Source organism: Miniopterus natalensis, chromosome 14 (genome assembly GCF_054644295.1).
Source record: "Miniopterus natalensis isolate mMinNat1 chromosome 14, mMinNat1.hap1, whole genome shotgun sequence".
Classification (NCBI taxonomy): domain Eukaryota; kingdom Metazoa; phylum Chordata; class Mammalia; order Chiroptera; family Miniopteridae; genus Miniopterus; species Miniopterus natalensis.
In genome coordinates, this window is record NC_142094.1 from 6,338,711 (window position 1) to 6,358,489 (window position 19,779).

At 54.4% G+C, this 19,779-nt stretch overlaps 1 protein-coding gene across 1 annotated transcript in view; it reads right to left on the reverse strand.

Annotated features, from left to right (window-relative positions):
• Positions 1–19,779, reverse strand: part of GRID1 (glutamate ionotropic receptor delta type subunit 1) — a 618,720-nt gene that overhangs the window by 389,422 nt on the left and 209,519 nt on the right. The window lies entirely within an intron of this gene.

Consider the following 19,779-nt stretch of genomic DNA (forward strand, 5'->3'; position numbering starts at 1 on the left):
GGTGCAGGGGGCAGGGGAGAAGCAGGAAAGCCAGTTACCATGAGGGTTTGGCCCAGGGAGGTGGCCACTGCAGTGGTGAGGTGTGATCAGATCCCAGAGGCGTCGAAGGCAAAGCTGACAGAACTGAGGGACGGATTACAAATGTGAGAGAAAGCAGCAGCAAGGACAATGCTACGGTTTCTGACCTGAGCTACTGAAGAAAGAGTATCTGGCCCATTTCACAGAGGAGGCTTGCAGAGGAGGAGGCATTTGCTCGTGGCCACCCAGCAAGAGGGCAGAGCCAGGGCTGGTGGTCCAGCAGCCAGCTGCCTGGCATCGCCAGACCATGTGCCAAATGTCAGAGAGAGAACCAAAGGCTCTCCTCCTCGGGAGAAACCGCATGTCAGAATCCCTCCCAACATGATCCCAGCAGCCCAGGAGAGGCCATGCCCAGGGACGGTGGCCAAGAGGCCCCAAGGGCGGGAGTTGGGGCTTCTGCTGGACTGTTCAGAACCAGGATATAAGGCCTAGGGATGGACAGGGGAGCAGGGTATGAAGTGAGGAGAGGCAAACAGTAGGGGCTAGCAACCCTGGCCACACACGCACACACGCACGCACACACACAAATCAGCCCCTGAGTCTGGGGGCACTGGGGCAGGGAGACAGAGGGCAAGAAGGCAGAGCTAGAGGCAACTACCACTCTGCCACCCATGGCAGCCTGGCTCCTTCTGATGCCAGAGGCTGGAGGTAGCCCTCAATTCCCTACAGGGCCCAGGTGGGAAATTCTGGACCCCTTGGCAGTTCTGGGTAAGCCTGTGATGGAGGCCATCGCCCCCTGTCTACCCATGGCCACAGCTCAGTGCCTGGGGCTAGAGTCACAATTTGCCACCTGAGGAGACTCCACCTTGTCCCATCCTCGATCCACCATCCAGGCTCCCAGGGGCAAGCGTCGGCACTGAGCTGGGAGCCCACCTGGATTAGCACTGACACCACACACAGGGGCACGAGGGAGGGGATTTCCACTGCTGGTCACAAAACAACTCTCTGGGGGTAGGGGGCAGGCTGCCCTCCTTCCACAACATCGCATTCTCTCCCTGCCATAGCTCTTAAGAAAGGATATGCCTTACACCCCAAGGCAGTGAAGCAAAGGGCAGTCTCCCTGGTACACTGCCCACCTCCCTGGCCTCAACCATGTCACTGGGAGAGAGAAAATCATTACTAGTACTGTTGGGCCGAGCCCTCAACACAGGAAATAGATTGGTCATCCAGTGGCAGATTCTGGGCACATACCTCAGGCTCTACCCCCGTCTCCAGACATTATCACAAACTGTTCATCCCAAACCTCAAAGGGCTGGTTCCCTCCCCCGTACTTCTCTGTAAACACTGCTCTCTGGGGGGCCTCAGAGGCTGTTCTGGCCACACACACACACACACACACACACACACACACACACTCATGCACACACTCCGGTCTGCCCAGGAGTAAGTGGGAGCCCAGCCCACTGCCTGCCTGGCCCTGGCTCTTCAATACCACAGAGCTGACAAGAGCAGGCTTGGGGACACACAGACCAGGGCTCAAATCCCAAACCTGCCACTCATTAGCTGTGTGACTTTGTGCAGGTTATTAACCCCCAAACCTCAACTTCCTCACTGTGAGATGACTCTCTGGGTGACAAGGAATAAATGTGCTCATGTACAAATGTGCCTGGCAGGAAGAGCTTGCTCCTCTTGTAAAGCTGCCAGGCAGCCCAGCTAAGAGCCTAGGATGCATCTGGAACCCATGCCCATCCCAGACCTGCAAACCTCCTGGGCTCTGTGGGAAAGGCCTCAGCAAGAGCAGGGGTGCCCAGACCCTCCAGAGAAGGCCCAATACAGGCCTCCCACTCCTGTATCCTTTAGCCTAAGGGGACATAGCTCACACCCATTTCCTTGGTGGAGCCTAGGGTCCCCTCCAAGGGTACAGGTCTCTACAACAAAGGCGGCCCAGACGGGGGCATGCCTACCATGCTCAGTGCATCCCAAGGCCCCAAGGCCCCAAGGCCCCAAGGCCCAGCCCAGCTGGCAGCAGACAAGCAGATAGGGAGGGCCAGTCCTTTGAGTCCAGAGAACAGCTCACACCACACATCAGAGGCAACCTCAGCAAACTGAGCGCCAAGAGCCCGCATCTTCTTTGGGGGGACTGGTGTACTCTCCATCCCAGGCGCTCGGGACAACAGGCTCTGCCTGCAGGTTCCACACACGCCTACACCCGAGCTCATTCCACACTCGGGTTCCGCTGGACAGCACCAGAACCTTGCTCCCAGGACAGGACGCTCCCGAGCTCAGACAGTGCGCGGGTCTTTCCCTGACCCGGGCGGTCAGGCCCATGCTGGACGGCAGCCGCAGGGCTGTGGGCAGGACAGCAGGAGGGCAAAAGGCAGCAAAGAAGAGCTGCAGCAGGTGACGGGGCGCGAGGCCCGGGCCTCCTGCGCCTCCACTGGCCGCTGAGATTAATTTACCTGAGGGGTGGGTCTTCCTCACTTCTGACTTTGTGACTTATTCAGGTAATTATACCACAGGTGCTTTGTAACACAAGGATCACAGTCGCTCTGCGCTTCCGGGTGAGGATCGCGCCACTCCTTCGAAGGTGAAGGAGCGCTTTCCATTGAATGGGCTGTGTTTTCACACACGTTGCCCCAACACCTGGGCAGAAAGCCAAATGACAGGGCCCAAATGACAGGGCAGCTGTAATGTGCCCAAGGAGATGGTGAGGGAGGAAGGTCATTCCCAGGTCCATTGTCCCGGTGAGAAAAGTGGGGTGCACAGGCCAAGAGCTCGGCCAGGGCCACAGGCACTGGGTGCAGATTTGGGGAGAAGCACCCACTATGCACAGGCCCTATGGGTCTCACTGCACCTTGGTCTCACCACACTGTGCCGTCTCCCGGGAACACCTAGACTTGCTCACCGATCTGCCCTTGTCTCTCACTTGTTCCCAGGCCCAGGACAGACCTCCCATGGTGCACATCAGGTTGTGGGGGAGCGTTTCCCTCAAGGAGAGCAGAGCTCGAGGGGCCGGTGGCCCTTACCAGTGGTGTCCTGGGCACCAGGCCTTCACCCCCGACCAGCAGGCACTTAGTACCTAGACCCTCTGTGCACCAGACACTGAGCTGGCTGGGGATGTGGGGGACAGGCGGCCACACTCCCCTCTGCAATGCAGATTAGGATCCAGGGGCAAAGCCGACACTGGTCGGATAGCTACATGACGTCACAGAGTGAACCTCACCCCCTGATGGAAAAAGTCAGAGTCATGAGCACATCTAACGGCCCTGGGTTTGGCAGGACGGCCAGGAAAGGCAGCCAAATACAGTGATGGGGCTGAGATGCAAGGAATGCTGGTGTGCAGAGGGGGATCCAGGGCTGCTCCAGGAAGAGGACCCCAGAGTGAGAAAGTTCTGGAAAGGACAGTTTCCCCCTTTGTAAAAGGAGGGTGGTGATGCCCACTGCTGGGTGTGAGTGCCGAGACCATGGTGATGCCATTCAGGAGCCCCCATACTGACCCTTCTGACCCACTTCCGGAAATTTCCCATCACCAATAATCCAAGGAGAGGAATAAAACATGACATGAAGGTTTTCACTGAAACATCATCCAAAAAACATTGACTGAAAAGGTGGAAATAGCCTCAATGCCCAATAACAGGAAACATTAGGTAGGTTACGGAACATCAATTCTTCATCTCAATGCAATCATTAAAAATGGCCATTAGGAAGGCTTTGCAGTAGCACAGGAAATGTTCGTGCCAGGATGTTAGATAGAAAAGCAGAACATAAAGCTGCATCGAGGTTATGAGTACCTCTGGGTAAAAGAGATGCCCCCGCCATAGGAGAGCAAGGACAATGAAGAGGGGCGGGGCTAGGCAGTAAGGACAAGGAATTCTCCCTGATGCTGTCAGAATGACTTCAAAGTAAGTTTAATAGGTGTTAGGGTGTGAGGAGGGACCTGCATTTGGGTGTGGGGATGTGAGGAGGGACCTGCCTTCAGGTGTGAGGATGGGAGGAGGGACCTGCATTTGGGTGTGGGAATGTGAGCAGGGATCTGCTTTCAGGTGTGGGGATAGGAAGAGGGAGACTTAAGGTCAAGTTAAAGCTTTGTTCCTTGGGCCAAGTTATTTACCTCTCTGATTCCTGCTCATTGGTGAGGTCAGGATCTGGAGTCTCAGTGAGGTCGAAGTGCATGTCTAGGGAAGCAATGGAGCAGGATGTGAGGTCTGAGTGGCAGAGCCCAGAGGGGGAGCAGTTCTGGGGCCACCCAAGCTCCAGGATGGGGTCATTGGAGTTGGTCGCTAAGATGGTTGGGGAATGGAGATGAAAGGTAAAGACATTCAGAAGTAAAAAAAAAAGAACTGATGAAGACAAGAAGGAGGGTAGGAGAGGAATGGAGTCCGAGGAGAGAAGAAGGGAATCCAGACCCCTGTGGTGGGCTGGGGCCAGACCTGCCTACGGAGACCCTGAGTGGACACAGAAGGACGCTGCAGGACAGGCCCAGGAAGGGAGGGGTGCCCAGTGCAGGCATGGGGGAGACACTGAGGCCTGGAGCCCAGGTGTTGCCCTGTGACCTGTGACGGCATGAGTGTGGGCATGACGGTGTGGCAGCACCTGGCACCCCGGGGCTCACCCGCCAGGGCTAACAGGCCTGCAGACAGCCTCTCCCTCCTCGGGGCCACCAGACACCGAACTTCAGGGGCATCTCCACAAACTGTGGGGCCCTGGGAGCTCACCCACTCCCAGCATCCTGTCCAGGACCTCACATCCCCACTGCTGGGTGCCCTGGGAGGGAACCCAGAGTTAGGCCAGAGCCCTGCAAACCTGCCACGCCCAGAAGCTATTCTGCTTGAGACCATCGACAGCTGAGAGTGTCCTGTGATAACTACCTGCAGCTGCAGTGACCACAACCGGAAGGTGTCCCTTGAAACTGCACCGTGTACAAGCAGCACAAACGTTAGCAGCAGCCCTGCACGGCAGCCAGATCCAGCCCCCCAGCCCAAACACTGGCCAGGTTACCTAACCTCTTTGCATCTCAGTTTCCCCAAATAAAAAGGGGATGGGTTTTATAAAAGAAACACACATTCTGGAATTGAGGGGATTTAATGACACGAGACGAAAAGTGCTTGGGAAGTGCCTGGCCCATGGAAGTGTCAAGTACTGACTGCTTGGAATGGAGCTTCCCTGCTCTCCTCCGGGACTAGAAACTTCCATTAGAAAAAGAATACACACACACACGCACGCACACACAGGCACACACAGGCGCACGTGTGCGCACATACATAGATGTACACACGCAAGCACACACATACATGCGTGTTATGCATAAACCCACATATATGTATACGTGCATGCGCACACACAGGCACAGGCACTATTCCAGGACCCAGCTTCGTCTCCACCAAGGAAGCCTCTGGGGTGGAGCAGCGCCCGCCCTCACCCCCACCGCCTGCACCAGACTCTCCTCACCCTTCCTCCACGGGGCTGTTTACATTCTTATTTGTCTTCCTTCTGGTCTTTCTGATTCCCCACATTCTCTGACTTATCCATCCCGTGTTTAACAGGGGAGGTCTCTGAGCAGTTTCAGAATCCTGTCCGCACCTTCTGGAAGCGGCCCCTCCTCAGAGGGCCCACGGTGCCTGCTGTGCCCGGGAGTGTGGCGGTCGCTGCCTTTGATCACTTGGTTTCCCTGACTGTTTTAGGGCAGCCCCTGCCACGGCTGGCTTCCATCAGGCCCCAGCCTGGCCCGCTGCCCCGGAGCCCTTCCCTCCCGCCCCACGTTACCCGAGTTCTCTCCTAGCCCAGCCCTGAGTGCCTCCCCGCTAAAGAAATACGGACACTCACCCCCCGCTCCATTCCTTACATCCTATCTCCTGACCCTCTTCTCAGCAAGCATCCCTCCAGCCGTGGTTGGAGACAATGTCTTTCACAACATGCTTTGTCTTCCTGTTTGCCTTGTTTCAGGGTGGTTTCCCTCCTCTATCAGTCAGAGCAACCGTGCCCTAACTCCAGTCAGGGCCTCTGCGTCGCAGCCAACAGGCACGGTGGAGACAGGAGCGAGTCGGATGTGCGAAGAGAGGAACAGGCAAAACAGCGCAGGTAACAGAGCTGACACCCGGCCCTCGCGGACGTGGGGGTGGCCAGGCAGGCGTTTCTCCCTGCAGGTTTGGGGGCAGCTCAGTGGCTCTAGTCGGACCTTATGTTTCTCATCCTCCTGGGAGCAGTGGGTCACCAAGGACTTTTTTTCTCTTCTTGATGGTGAAGGTGGTAGAAACTCAAGAGGAGAATGGAAACATCAAAATCTCTGGGCCCAGGTTCAGAACTGGCACAGTGCCACCTCTGCCCACATGCTCCTGTCCACAGCCAAACCCAATGCCAAAGCGCAGGAAGTACTCTCCCCCACATGCAGTCAGGGCAGGCTGTGACGGGGAGCTGAGAGCACCGCTCAGGGCCCCCCAGCCCTGCACGCAGGTCTCCTGGGCTGCAGAGGGAGGACAGGCAGCTAGAATAACTGCAGCACAACATGGTTTCGGCCCAATCATTGGAGTCACTGGGGACCCTGGGTCTTGTCTAGCCTGAAGGACGCTTGTCTGTCTCATTCCTCTTGTGTACATGTCCCACGAATCAGACTGGGCAGTTCTCACCCCGTTTGACAAGGGGAGGAGAGGTGACGCGCAGAGATTTAAGGCTTGCTCAGGACACACTCAACCACTTCCCCCTCCACTATCTCTGCACTTGGTGAGATGTTCATATGACAAAGAAAGTGGATCTGGCGTGCATAGCTTCCCAGGGTAGCAGAAACCAATCTGCATGGTCCAATCAGCCTTACCATTTAAGGAGGTAAAAACAAGCAAAATTATGGGAAGGAGCACTCATGACAGGCACAGCCCTAGTCCTCTGTGGAGAGAAAATAGAAACTTCTGGAGGACCTTCCATGCTCTGGGCATGTTATAGACATTGTCTTGTCAAATTTCCCCAGGACACCTGCAAGGCGCTGTGAGGTACTCGCTCTGTCTGACGGCTGAGGAAGTAGGCGATCGTGAACATGAGAATGCGTGCCCAGGGTCCCTCGGCTCACACAAGGCTGCAGGCAGACGCTTTCTGTTGCAAAACCTGAGATGCACTAAATGTCTTAGGTGACAAAACAAGAGCCCTCCATGCCAGCCCAGGTGAGAACAGAGCGCAGGCCAGGCCAACAGGAAACAAGGGCTTGCACAGACCCATCAGCCACGTCTGCAGGTGAGGGGTGGCCACTGTCACTCACAGCCTCCTAATCGGACCTCAGGGCCAGGCACAGGGACATGCATGCTCTTCACAGCTCCTCAAGTGAACATCTGTTTTTCTCAAAGCTGTGACTGTCACATCAAGAATTTCCAATTACCTTCCCCTGGTTTTATTTAGCGTCAGTGTATTGGAGGCATAATTAGTAGGAGATGAAAACCTGTATTGTTCCCTTCTCCTCTGCTATGAAATCAGTTTCCAAATGTGCTAACAGAGAAGATCCTTCCCCAAAAGTGACAAACAGCATGGGGGGGATGAAAGCAAGAGTGAAGTACAGGGCGATGACAACTGTGGCCGAGGCAGAGCGGGGACAGGGGACGCGGGGGCGGGGGACGTGGGACACAGGGACGCGGGGTGGGGGAACGCGGGGCAGGATCTGCGGAGAAGCTCCCACTTCAAACCTCCCCTCCTCCCCTCTCCTAATGAGGATGAGCTTTTTCTGCAACATAAAAGTGATGCTGATGAAGATGAAAGACCAATCTCCACTGACATGTTTTCTAGCGATACATCATGAGAACGAGGCACCCCGGGACTGCTGAGCGCAGGTGCCCTGAGCGCTCTTCACCGGGCCTGGCGGCGCAGAGCCCGGGGCGCGGCTGCTGTGCAGGCTTCGCATTGCCAGGGTTACCCAGAGCTGGGGAGGACACACACAGATTGTACACAGTAGAAAATACCCCTAGAAACTGGGCAGTAAGGGACCAACCCGCAGAGTCTCCCACTGGCCACAGGTCTGCTGAGAGTCTAGACCGGTAGCCTCTGATTTGCCCGGTGTGTGTCACAGTGGGTTTTTGAGGGCCCTATTCCTGCGATGTGTGCGGTGATGTCACACATCCTGCTCCCACTCTTGCCATCTCACGGGCTCATCCCACAGAGCAGCCAGAGAGATCGCTCAATGGGAAACAGGTCATGTCAGTCCCCATAACCTGCAATGATCTCCCATCGACTTAAAACCCACCTCCTCACATGGGCGGTAAGTGCAGGTGGTATCCCATGCCCCCCCACCTCCCGCATCACCCTCTCCCAGCCTCTCTCTGCTTCTGACCAGCAGGTCTTTGTTCCCACACTGGGACCGTGGCAATGGCAACGGTTCCCTTACAGACGCAACGGCCTTCACAAGCCTGACCCCACAGATCAGGGCTCAGCTCCGAAGGTACAGAGCTGGCCACACAGTCAGAAGTGGCCCCACACATCCTGGCACAGCTCCTCAGGAGCCTTCACCATCAGATGTCGCCTTGCTTTTTCTCTCTTCCTCTTGCGCCTACAATGTCAGCTCGGTAAGTATGGAGGCTGCACCTATGCTGTTCCCCACCTTACCCCAGCACCGCATGGCTGCTGAGTATCTGACACACAGGAAGTGCTCAGTAAATACTGATGGACCAAGGCCCAGCAGATGAGCTGGTGGGGTCTGGCTCACCAAGAGTACCACAAGGTAAACGCATCCTGTCTTCAGATAACTGAGGGGCCGACATGGGAAAAAGAGTGAAATTGTTATGTGGCCCCAGAACACTAATCCAGGAGTAATGGGCAGATTCTGCATAACATTAAGCAGAAGCTTTCTCACTGTTGAGCTACCCAATGATAGAATGGGTTTCCTTAATAGGTGGTGAGTTCTCCATCTCTGGAGGTATGTAAGCAGAGGCCACTGCTAGAGTCCATAATGGAGAAATAAGCATTCTTAAGTTCCTGAATCTTCAACTCATCATCAACATGCACTTTGGTTTCTTCTGGCCAGTGTTATTCTCCAGGCCATATCACAATACCCGGATCAAGAGCAAGGACTCGTTTCCTGGCATGCCCCACAGCACCTTGCACAGGCAGGCCATGGTGATGGATGAAACACACAAGTCCCCCAGACATGGAGTGGAACAGGTGTGCCTTACTCCCTTTAAGGTAAAGGCAGGAGGCTCCAGGCAGGGCTCTCTCTGTTGGGCCCCATGTGGAGGTGGGCACCCCCTGGCAGGACTGAGCTCGTGGCCTGTGCCTTTCTCCAAGGACACAAGCCCAGAGAGTGAACACACCTACATAAGTCAACACTCAAAAATGCTTGTAGGTTTGACTTGAAATGAATTAAGTTCAATTAAATAGCCTTCTCCACTTTTTGGGGGAGGAGGAAAGCTGCTGGAAAGACCTCGAGGGGCGAGGGGTGCTGAGTCCTACTCACCTGGGAGGCCCGGAATGTGCCCAAGCTCCCTCCACCACAAACTGGACTGTCCCTCAGAGGTAGGCCCAAGGGCACAGGTGGCCCAAGGACGATTCTCAAGGGAACTACGAGTCCTCTCCTGCCAACCTGCCTGCTACCAACCTCACAGGCCACAGCCAGCTCATTTTCCCTTCAAAAGAAAGCTGGATGCCCAGCCTGGCATGGCTCAGCGCTTGAGCATCGACCTAGGATCCAGGTGATCGCTGTTCAATCCCAGTCAGGGCACAGACCCGGGTTGCGGGCTCGGTCCCCAGTCGGGGGCGTGCAGGAGGCAGCTGATCAATGACGACTCTCTCATCACTGATGTTTCTATCTCCCCCTCTCCCTTCCTCTCTCTGAAATCAATAAAAAACCAAACAAACAAACAAAAATATATATTTTTAAAAAGAGAAAGAGAGCTGGACTCTCTTAGGCCAAAAAAAGCAAATAATGTATAATTCCCCACTCCTTGCGTGTGCGCCACACATAGTGACGTCTTTCCAAAAGGGACACTATGGAGAGAGGAAAGAGGAATGTGACAGTGGAGAAACTTGATAAGCACTATCCCAGCCGATCGGTCAAGGTCAAGACCAACAGTGTAGATAGCCGGCACCTTTGACATGATACGATGAGAATGGTGCTGTGCCTCTGTGGTCTACCCCCAAAAAACCATCCCCCTGTCTAATCATAATGAAAACATCAGGCAAATACCAACTGAGGGGTGTTATACCTGACCCGCACTCCGCAAAACTGTGAAGGTCATCCAAAGCAAGGAGAGCCTGAGAAGCTGTCACCACCACCACGGGAAGCCTAGGGGACAGGTGGCTAATGGGATGTGGTGCCCAGAATGGGGGCCCTGGAGCAGAAAGGGACGGTGGGTAAAAACTAAGGAAACCTGAGTAAAGCGCAGACTTTAGTTAGTAAGAATGTACCAGTACTGGTCCATTAATTGTAACAAACGTATCATACTAGTGCAAGACCCTCATAATAGGGAAAACAGGGTGTGGGATATATGAGAATTCTCTACCATCTTCACAATTTTTCTGTAAATTAAAACTATTCTAAAATTAAAAGTTTAGTTTTAAGATTTGGAGTCTCATCCTAAATTTTGTACAGTATACTTCCAAAATAATCCTCCAGATTGCTCCCTTCCCCCTGGTCCCAGGCCCCCACCCAGTCTATCCTGTTGCCGGAGGCACCCTGAGCTCTGGTGATGAGGCGCCCGTGCTGTGGTGCTTCCTCTGTCCTCAGGGCTGAGCCCAGCACCCAGCATGGCACCCAGGGTCCCTTCAGAGCCGAGCCTCCGACTCTTCTTTCACATGACTGTCTTGATGTTGCCATATTAAAATATCTATTGCTTTTTCCCTAAAAAAAAAAGCCCTTTAGCTCCCATGTGCTTCCCTTCCAGCTCCAGCACCTGCTGAGCCCTCTCTGCCCTGCTTCCCAGGCTGACGCCTGCCTGACCTTCAAGAGCCAGGTGGCTCCTTGCTTCCTACGGAAAGCCTTCCTTCACCAGGACGGACGTGTTGGCGTTGGTGGGCACCAGATCATCCCTACACTCGCATGTTCCCTACACCACCGATGGTTCGCTACCTTCCCTGAGGACAGACAGGGGTGTCTTACCCACACATCTCTAGTGCCACGCTTTACAAATGTTTACTTAACGGTGGGTAAATCACTGAGGAACAAAGGCGGTGTGAAAAATCACAGCTAGGGTTTTTGTTCTTGAGTTATAAATTACAAATTCTACTCTTCAGAACTCCATTATCCTCACTGGATCCTATATAACCACATTCCATTATGTGGCAATGTAACAGATTACTGGATTTAATTATAACTAGGATAATTAACGTCAAGGTATTGCCAGTTCGGACATAAATATTAAATATCACCCTCAATGTAATGCTATCTAACTCTGCGATAACAGGGCTTAGAAATGCCCGTTTTTGGTGAGCAACGCCTTTGTCATGGAGGAAGCCTGCCAAGAACATCTGGTTTGCTGGCTGCACTGCCCTCAGGGCATCATGCCTCCTCCCTGGCAAAGCGGGGCTCCGAGCAGCCCTGGCCCTGAGATGGACCCCCTCCCTCATACTCCTTAGGCCAGACCCCCTGCTCTGGCCAAGCCGAGGACCTTAGGCAGGTGACTTTCTCAAGGGATCCATCTCGGCCCCTTGGTAAGTCCCCGAGTCTCACATTCCTTCAAGACCTCAATTTCCCGCCACTGCAAGAAGAGCCCTGGCCAGGTGGCTCAGCTGGCTGGAACGCCATCCTGTGCACCAAACGGCTGAGGGTTTGAATCCCAGCCAGGGCACATACCTAGGTTGTGGGTTCGATCCCTGCTCGGGGTGCATACAGGAGACAGCCAATCGATGTTTCTCTCTGACATCCATGTTTCTCTCCCTCCCTCCCTCTCTCTAAACATACCCTAGAGCAAGGGTTGAAAAGAGGAAAGGGAAAGAACAACCATGAGGAACAAGGGACCCTCAGAAGCTACGGCAAGGTGTAGGCAGCACAGCCAGGTGAGGGAAGATGCTCAGCTCGCTGTGGGCGGCCTCCACCCCTCCGCCACCCCCTCTCCCCCAGCTGCCCCTCAAGCCTGGCCTTCGCTCCATCCTTAGAGTAACTGTGATTTCATTTAGTGACTTGACAAAAACATTGCCCCTGTCAGTTACTTTCAGGCCTCTCTCAAACGGTAGGATGTTTACACCACAAAAGCCAAATCCATATGGAGCCCACCTAGCCCCTCTCTCATCCTGGATCCAGCCCAGACTCTGAACAGACAAGCCTCAGCTTCCTGCTGTCTTGCTGCGGCCCTCACACCGAGCCCTGAGCCCCACAGAGCCAGCACTCACTGGCACAGCCACCCAGCTATAAGAAAGCTCGTGCCAGCGCATTCAGGGAGATCGCAGGAGGGCAGCAGCCCAGCCTGTCCTGCCCTCACTCCCACATCCAGTCACTGTGAGGAGAGAGACTGCCTGACAGACCCGAGGCCAAACCACCCGCTGGCCCAAGGAAAACATGAGAGGTAGTGAAATGACTTTTGTTTTAAACCGCTAAGTTTTGGGGTAGTTTATCTCATAGCCAGAGGTAACCAGGACAAGGCCAATGTCAGAGCCACTGCAGCAGATAGACAGCTCTTCATCTTTCTTCCCAGAGTCAGACCTGACTTCAGCCTCCCAAAGAGCCCTGGTCCTGAAGCAGGACAAAGAAGAATGCTCTGCCCTTCCCCAGCGTGCCCCTGCAACATTCATTCAGGCTCCATAGCCACAGGGCCTGGGGCCCAGGCCCTCTTAACCTCACACAGCAAGTAATATCATACCATCATCACCACCAACAGCATCACCATCATCATCATCACCATCACCATCATCACCACCATCATCACCACCATCATCACCAACAGCATCACCATCATCATCACCACCATCACCACCAACAGCATCACCATCATCATCATCACCACCATCACCACCAACAGCATCACCATCATCATCACCACCACCATCACCATCATCACCATCACCACCAACAGCATCACCATCATCATCACCACCACCATCACCATCATCACCACCATCACCACCAACAGCATCACCATCATCACCACCACCACCATCACCACCATCATCACCAACATCACCAACAGCATCACCAGCATCATCATCATCACCACCATCACCACCAACAGCATCACCATCATTACCATCACCACCAACATTACCATCATCACCACCACCACCACCAACAGCATCACCATCATCACCATCATCACCACCATCACCATCATCACCACCACCTCACCACCATCATCACCAACATCATCACCACCATCACCACCAACAGCATCACCATCATCACCAACATCATCACCATCACTACCACCACCACCACCACCACCATCATCACCAACATCATCACCACCATCACCACCAACAGCATCACCATCATCACCACCATCACCACCAACAGCATCACCATCATCACCACCATCACCACCATCATTATCACCACCACCACCATCACCACCATCATCACCAACATCACCAACAGCATCACCACCATCACCACCAACAGCATCACCATCATCACCACCATCACCACCATCATTATCACCACCACCACCATCACCACCATCATCACCAACATCACCAACAGCATCACCAGCATCATCACCACCATCATCACCATCATCACCAACACCATCACCACCATCACCACCAGCATCATCACCACCACCACCACCAAGAGCATCATCATTACCACCATCATCACCACCATCATCACCATCATCACCACCGACATCACCATCATCACCACCATCATCACCACAAACAGCATCATCACCATCATCACCAACAGCATCACCACCATCACCACCAACAGCAGCAGCATCATCACCATCAACAGCATCACCACCATCATCATCTCCAGCCTAGAGATAAGAAAACAAAGGTTTAGAGAACCATTATAACTTGCTCACAGCCACCAGACAAAGGGCAGTGCTAAGAGTCCAACCTCAAGTGCACAAACTCCAGGGCCACGCACAGTCACCTGCTCTGGCTCCTCTCCCCTTAAACCTACCCCTTGCTCCTCACCCTGAGTTGCTTTAGGAATATTCCACTGGAGACCCAGGGCCCCCCAAAACAACCCTGCAGTACCTCAGTCTCTGTATCTTGAAAGTAGGAGTGGGGACAATAGCCTAGCTTGGCTCTGGGCAGAACATCAGGCCTGAGGAAGCCTGTGTCATGGGAGGAACAGGGCGCAGGCCTTTACTAATCACCTACTCCAGGCCAGGCAATGCTGGGCATCTTCACATGGTCTCATTTAAACATCACCAGTCCTGGGGTGGGCAGGGGTGGGCTTCCCTATCTCACCAGTGGACCCAGAGTCAAAGAGTGAGCCCAGCTGTGCACCTCCCAAGCCCTTGCTCTTTCTGTTGCCCCCCTGTCCCCCACCTGAGGACAGATCCCATGTGCTACATGCCAAGGCCTCTCAATTGACCTTGTTGAAGAAGCAGGACTGTTCCCTGCACACTCACTTAGAGCTAGTAATGAGCCAGGGATGTGTTTGCTCTGTGTGTCCAGGGCAGGCGGCAACCTTGGGTGCAGCTCTCTCCTCATAAGCAGAGACACCAGACAACTGGAAGCACAGGCACAGCCCAGGGGCTGGAATCTGCTCAGCCTCTCCCCAGCTCTGGAGTGCATCTGGGAGCCCAGCTAGCTCTTATGAAACCTCCTTTCTTTTGGAAACTAAAACTAGCAGATTTAAAGGACACTGTCCCTCACAGAAAGAAATCATGTTTTCTTTAACTGGCCACCAAATTAAATGTGCAAATAGTGTTCTCCATCCCACAGAAAAAGTCCCCCCCCACACACATTTTATTTGCTTCTGTGGTCTCCTATTACATTTCAGCTATAGCCGAGGCCCTGATGGGACTGACCCTGTGGACACTCCACAGGGCCTGCGCAGACACAGACCCCAGCTGGAGGTGGAACAGGGCAGCGGGGTGGGTGGGAGACAGGCACAACCAGCCTGGAGTGGTTGGGCCCTGCCTGCTGCAGCTCTGTGCCCCCCCCGTGGGCCTGGGCAGTGGTCAAGTCCGAGTCTATAAATGGGCCTTGTGGCAGCAGAGCCAAGGGACCCAGGCTTCATAGGAAAGGCTCAAAGACACCCAACTCTGGGGAGGCACCAGGCAACTGCTTCGGTTATGAATCAAGTAATGTAATGATTCTGGCCATGCATGATTCCAGGCCTGCCAGGCCCCTCCCCAATACTGCAAGTCCCTGGGGATCTGGAATGAGTGGCAGGAATGAGGGCTGCAACACACCAAGTCACAGCAGAAGGGAGTAACACCCACATCCACCCTGCCTAAGAGGAAAGCTGCAGCCCAATCCCCAGAGTCAGGACCAGGGACCTATGGGTGATGCTGAGAGTGGAGGGGGAATGGTTGGGAGCAACGAAGTATAAAATGGGGTGAAGCGGGATCCTGCATCACTGTCTCCCACCACACAGGGGGGCACTATGGGGGACATGGGGACTTATACAGGTTCAAAGTGCCAGCGTGGAGGCCGGCGGACAAAGGCAGGATGCATGAGCCAACTCTGCCCTCCCCCAGTGACATACATGCATGTAGACAAATAGACAGTACAGCCCAAATCTGTTCACCTTGGCACCTTGACACCTTGGCACCAATGCAAACAAACAGAAGGTGCAGCGCCTGTACTGACCAGCGCCAGGCCTGCCTGCCTCGCTCGGAGACCGTGGAGAGCTGTGTGGCGGGCTGTGCTGCCACTGCTCCCCTAAGTCCCCTGGTGAAGAGAAGTGGGGTGATGGCACTGCACAGGGCGTCTCGGCCCTCCCAGCAGCGAGCAGGCCCATCTGCACACACATCAGCGAAAGCAAAGCTCTGTAGCCTGATTACTTGCTGCTCTCAGGAAGCTGCCAGGGATGGCTGCCAGGAGGCTCACTCCTGAGAACTCCCTTGGTGAGACACAGAGCAGAGGCTGTCTGATTTCCCACACCAAGAGCCCAGGAGGGGACCTCAGAAGGAGGCTGCTCACCAGGGGAAGGGAGGCTTGTGGTCCTGAAGACAGAGGGTACAGAGGGGAGCACCTCCCCGGGGTAACCCCACTCAGCCCCACATGCATGAGCTCCCTGTGGCCTGACAACTATGAATGACCTTCCCCTTAGAATTTCCACTTCCCTAAGCTACTTCCCATAGAGCAGGGGTGGGGAACTTTTTTCCTGCCAGGGGCCATTTGGATATTTATAACATCATTTGTGGGCCATACAAAATTATCAACGGAAAAATTAGCTATGAAAAAAGCTCCTAGGTTTATTGAATTTCGAGTCCCGCCTGCAATTGCCTTGGCAGGGCCAAACCAAATGATTTCATGAGCTGTATACCACCCGGGGCCAGATGGTCCCCATCCCTGCCACAGAGTCAAAGAGTGGCAGAGATGATGTGTCCACCTGGTCCCTTTCCAAATTATGCCACTGGCCTGCTCACAAAACTCCAATGACTTCCCATTAGACTGAAAGCAAGTCCAAAATCCTACAGTGGACCTCAGAGTCTTCCATCTCCCACCAGGACCTCCCACATTCACCTCCCACCATCTTCTCCTTTCTCCCCTGTGCTGGCTCTGCCTCACTCACCCTTCAGCATGCCGAGTTCATTCCAACCTCAGGCCCTTTGCACATGCTATTCCATCTGCTGAAATTGCTCTGCAGCCAGGTCTTGCTTGACAGGCTCCATCATATCCTTCTGGTCTCTCCACAAACACCCCCTCCATCCCTGACCACCACATCTAAAACAGCACCCCCACCAAACCATTCTCTTCTGACCTGGCTTTATTGTTCCTCATGAATGTTATCACTACCTGAATTACTTGGGGCTTATTCACTTATTTGATTAGTGTCTGCCCCTTGACCCCACTAGAATGTCAGCTCTTTGCAGTCATGGACCTTGTCGGACTCAGTCACTCTACATCCCCAAAACCTAGAACAGGGCCTGAAACCCTAATAGTTGCTCAGATTAACATTTGACCCATTTGAAGACAAGCAAACTGAGACCTGGAGAGGCAAGTGGCCTCCAGTCAGTAATACGAGCTGCAGCATCCCAGGGGAGCCTGGGCTGGGCTGAGTTCAGGTATTTACTGCCATGTTTCTCTAAACCATATCTCACTTGCAGGCGGGGACCAACTCACCTCTCAGTAGCTTCCACAGTGCTCAGAAAGAGCTACACAGAGCAAATGCTCAGCCTCGATGCATCGTCAAGGGCATCAGCCAGGCTTTTAGGAATTTCCCAGCTCCAGATCAGCTCAGCAGCTCTGTGGGCCCCAGAAAGCTATGAGACCCAGGATGGGAAACTGCCAGCCCCAGGCAGGAACTGGCAGTAGCACCATACCAGTGACCTTCTAACCAAGAGTTCACCTCCACAAGCTTGGTTAGCATTTCACATGGACCCGGAGCAATGGCAGGTAAGAGGACTGAGAACTTCCTGCAAATACAAAGATCGTAAGGCAGGTCAGCAAGGTCAAGAAAAGTGAATGCACAGGAAATGGGGTAGGACCTGGAGGATCCAGGAAAGAAACAGGAACTCTCGGGAGCACGACACTGAGTATGATTACTAATTCTCAGTGAGAAGGACCTGGGAACGCTGGGCAGGCTCTCTTCGCACCGTTTCCATATTTAACACGCTCAAGTGGACAGTGCATAAGCAATAAGTCAGACACTGTCACTTAGCTGCCCAAAGCCTTATCAGCCTTGCCACAGGCAGACTGGCCAAGGCAGAGCTCACAAACTCTATAGACAGTTGCCAACACTTAAAAGTTAAGAGACTTCACAGTCCAGTCCAGATTTCTGGCTGCTTTGAGAAAGGAAGCAGCGGCCACTCCAGGCCCTCACTGAAGTCTGAGCGGCCGTCAGAGGGGGACACGCGTTCCAGGCCCCGCAGCTGCAGTGTGCTGTCCTCACAGCCCAGCTTTCCTGCTCTGCACTTTAACATCCCTGCCGGCATGTCTGGCTTTCGGACAGGCAGGAATTCCAGAGGGCGACTCTAACCCTTCTCTGACCTCTGGCTGTCTCCGAAGCCCACGTTAAAGAATGATCCAGGGTGGTCCACCCAGTGGCCTGGGTTGGATGCACCCACCTGACTACTGCAGGGCAGCAAGACAACAGCAAACGTGCAGCGCCCTGTCCCACCCTGCGGCGCCAGGCACAGAGCTGACTCCAACTGGGCGCTGGCAGCTGGGCACCCAGGCCTCCGTGTGTGGCTTTTCTATTTAAGCTGGTAGCTCTTCAGAGGCAGAGTTCATTTCTTTGTCCCCCAAGGCCCCAGTGCATGGGGTCAGGGGACAGGACCCTCTATCTTGGTTGTGGCTGGCCACCTGAGCGGGTTCTGCTTGTGTGAAACGCAATTCTGCAGCCAGAAAGCACCAGCTCTTCCCCTACTTCCATCAGCCCAGCCACCAGCAGTCCTGAGAAGCCAGTGGGAGCTGTGCCTGCTCCTGCCAGCCAGTAAGCCAGGAGGGGAGGTGCCCTGAGCACTCTCACCCTGCTCCTGGGCCAGCATCAGCAGCCTAACAGGCACTGAGATGCCCTCTCCTCCCCCATCTCCCATGGACTCTAATGTTCTCTCCAGCCAAGCGCTGTCACAAGAGTCCAGTCCCCAGTCCCAGCTGGGCTGGCTGAGGGCCACAAGCACTTTTTCACTCTTTGCTAGTCTTGCCCCCACCTCACATGGCTCTGGGGGCTATGCCAGCCCCGGGCAGGAACTGGCAGCAGGGAGTGAGTGCAGGTCCACCCTCCGTCAGCCTGGTCACAGCAGTGCTCTTCTGAGCCAGGGGTACTTCTGCCCTGACCCAACAGCCCAGGCTGGTTCTGAATCTCAGCCAAACACCATTCACAGACCTGGGGAGAGTATTATTATTCCAGTTTACAGACCAGCAAACAGGCTAAAAAGATGGCACCCAGAGTGAGCTGGGATGTGACTGTGTCTATTTGCTCCAAAGGCCATTCCCTTGCTCTGTGCTGCCAGTAGCCCTGGCCCCTGAAGAAGCACCATCGTGTCCCGTCAGGTGTCTGAGAGCCCAGGGGGAGGGCAGAGAGGAGAGGACCCGCTCGGGTCTTCCGCTGCTCTCATCAGTGCAGTTAACGTGCTGGGGCCCTGCCGCTCCTGTGTGGTACGAGCCCAATACCTGCCCAGCCCCCGGCTCCCCAGCGCTCTGCAGGTGGGGCTGGAAGAGGCCCGCATGTTTCTCCTGGAACACATTTCCTGCGATGTTCTGCTTCATCTCTTCTTTTCTCTCACCTGCACACTGGTCTCCAGAGCAGCTCCTTCCTCCCTGGTGCCCATGGCTCTGATCATGGACCACCTGACCCTTGCTTCCTCCCTGATGTCACTCATGGTCACAATACTGAAGATGTGCGGGAGGGAGGCCCACACCACTCCTACCCAGCAAACAGCCGAGAGATGTCACCAGACATGCCTGTTAGCAGTCCATCACCCATGCCCGCTTCTCTCCTCCAGTCAGCCAACAGCAGGCCACTGTGAGCATCCCTGATGTCAACCACTAGCACATTTCAAAACCTGGATACTGGCCTTGCCCAAAGCCACAAATTTTCTGTTTTTCTCAGGGCCCTCAGTGCCCCATATCTTTACATTTTCTAAGACTCACTCATCTCCCCATTCACACAATAGTCACAGGGCACCTTCTGGGTGCCAGCTCTGTGTTAGACGCTGTGAGAGAGGGAAGGGGAGACCTGCACCCCAGAATGCTCCTGTGCTTAATTCTTAGGGTAATCTATGAGCCAAGTATCAT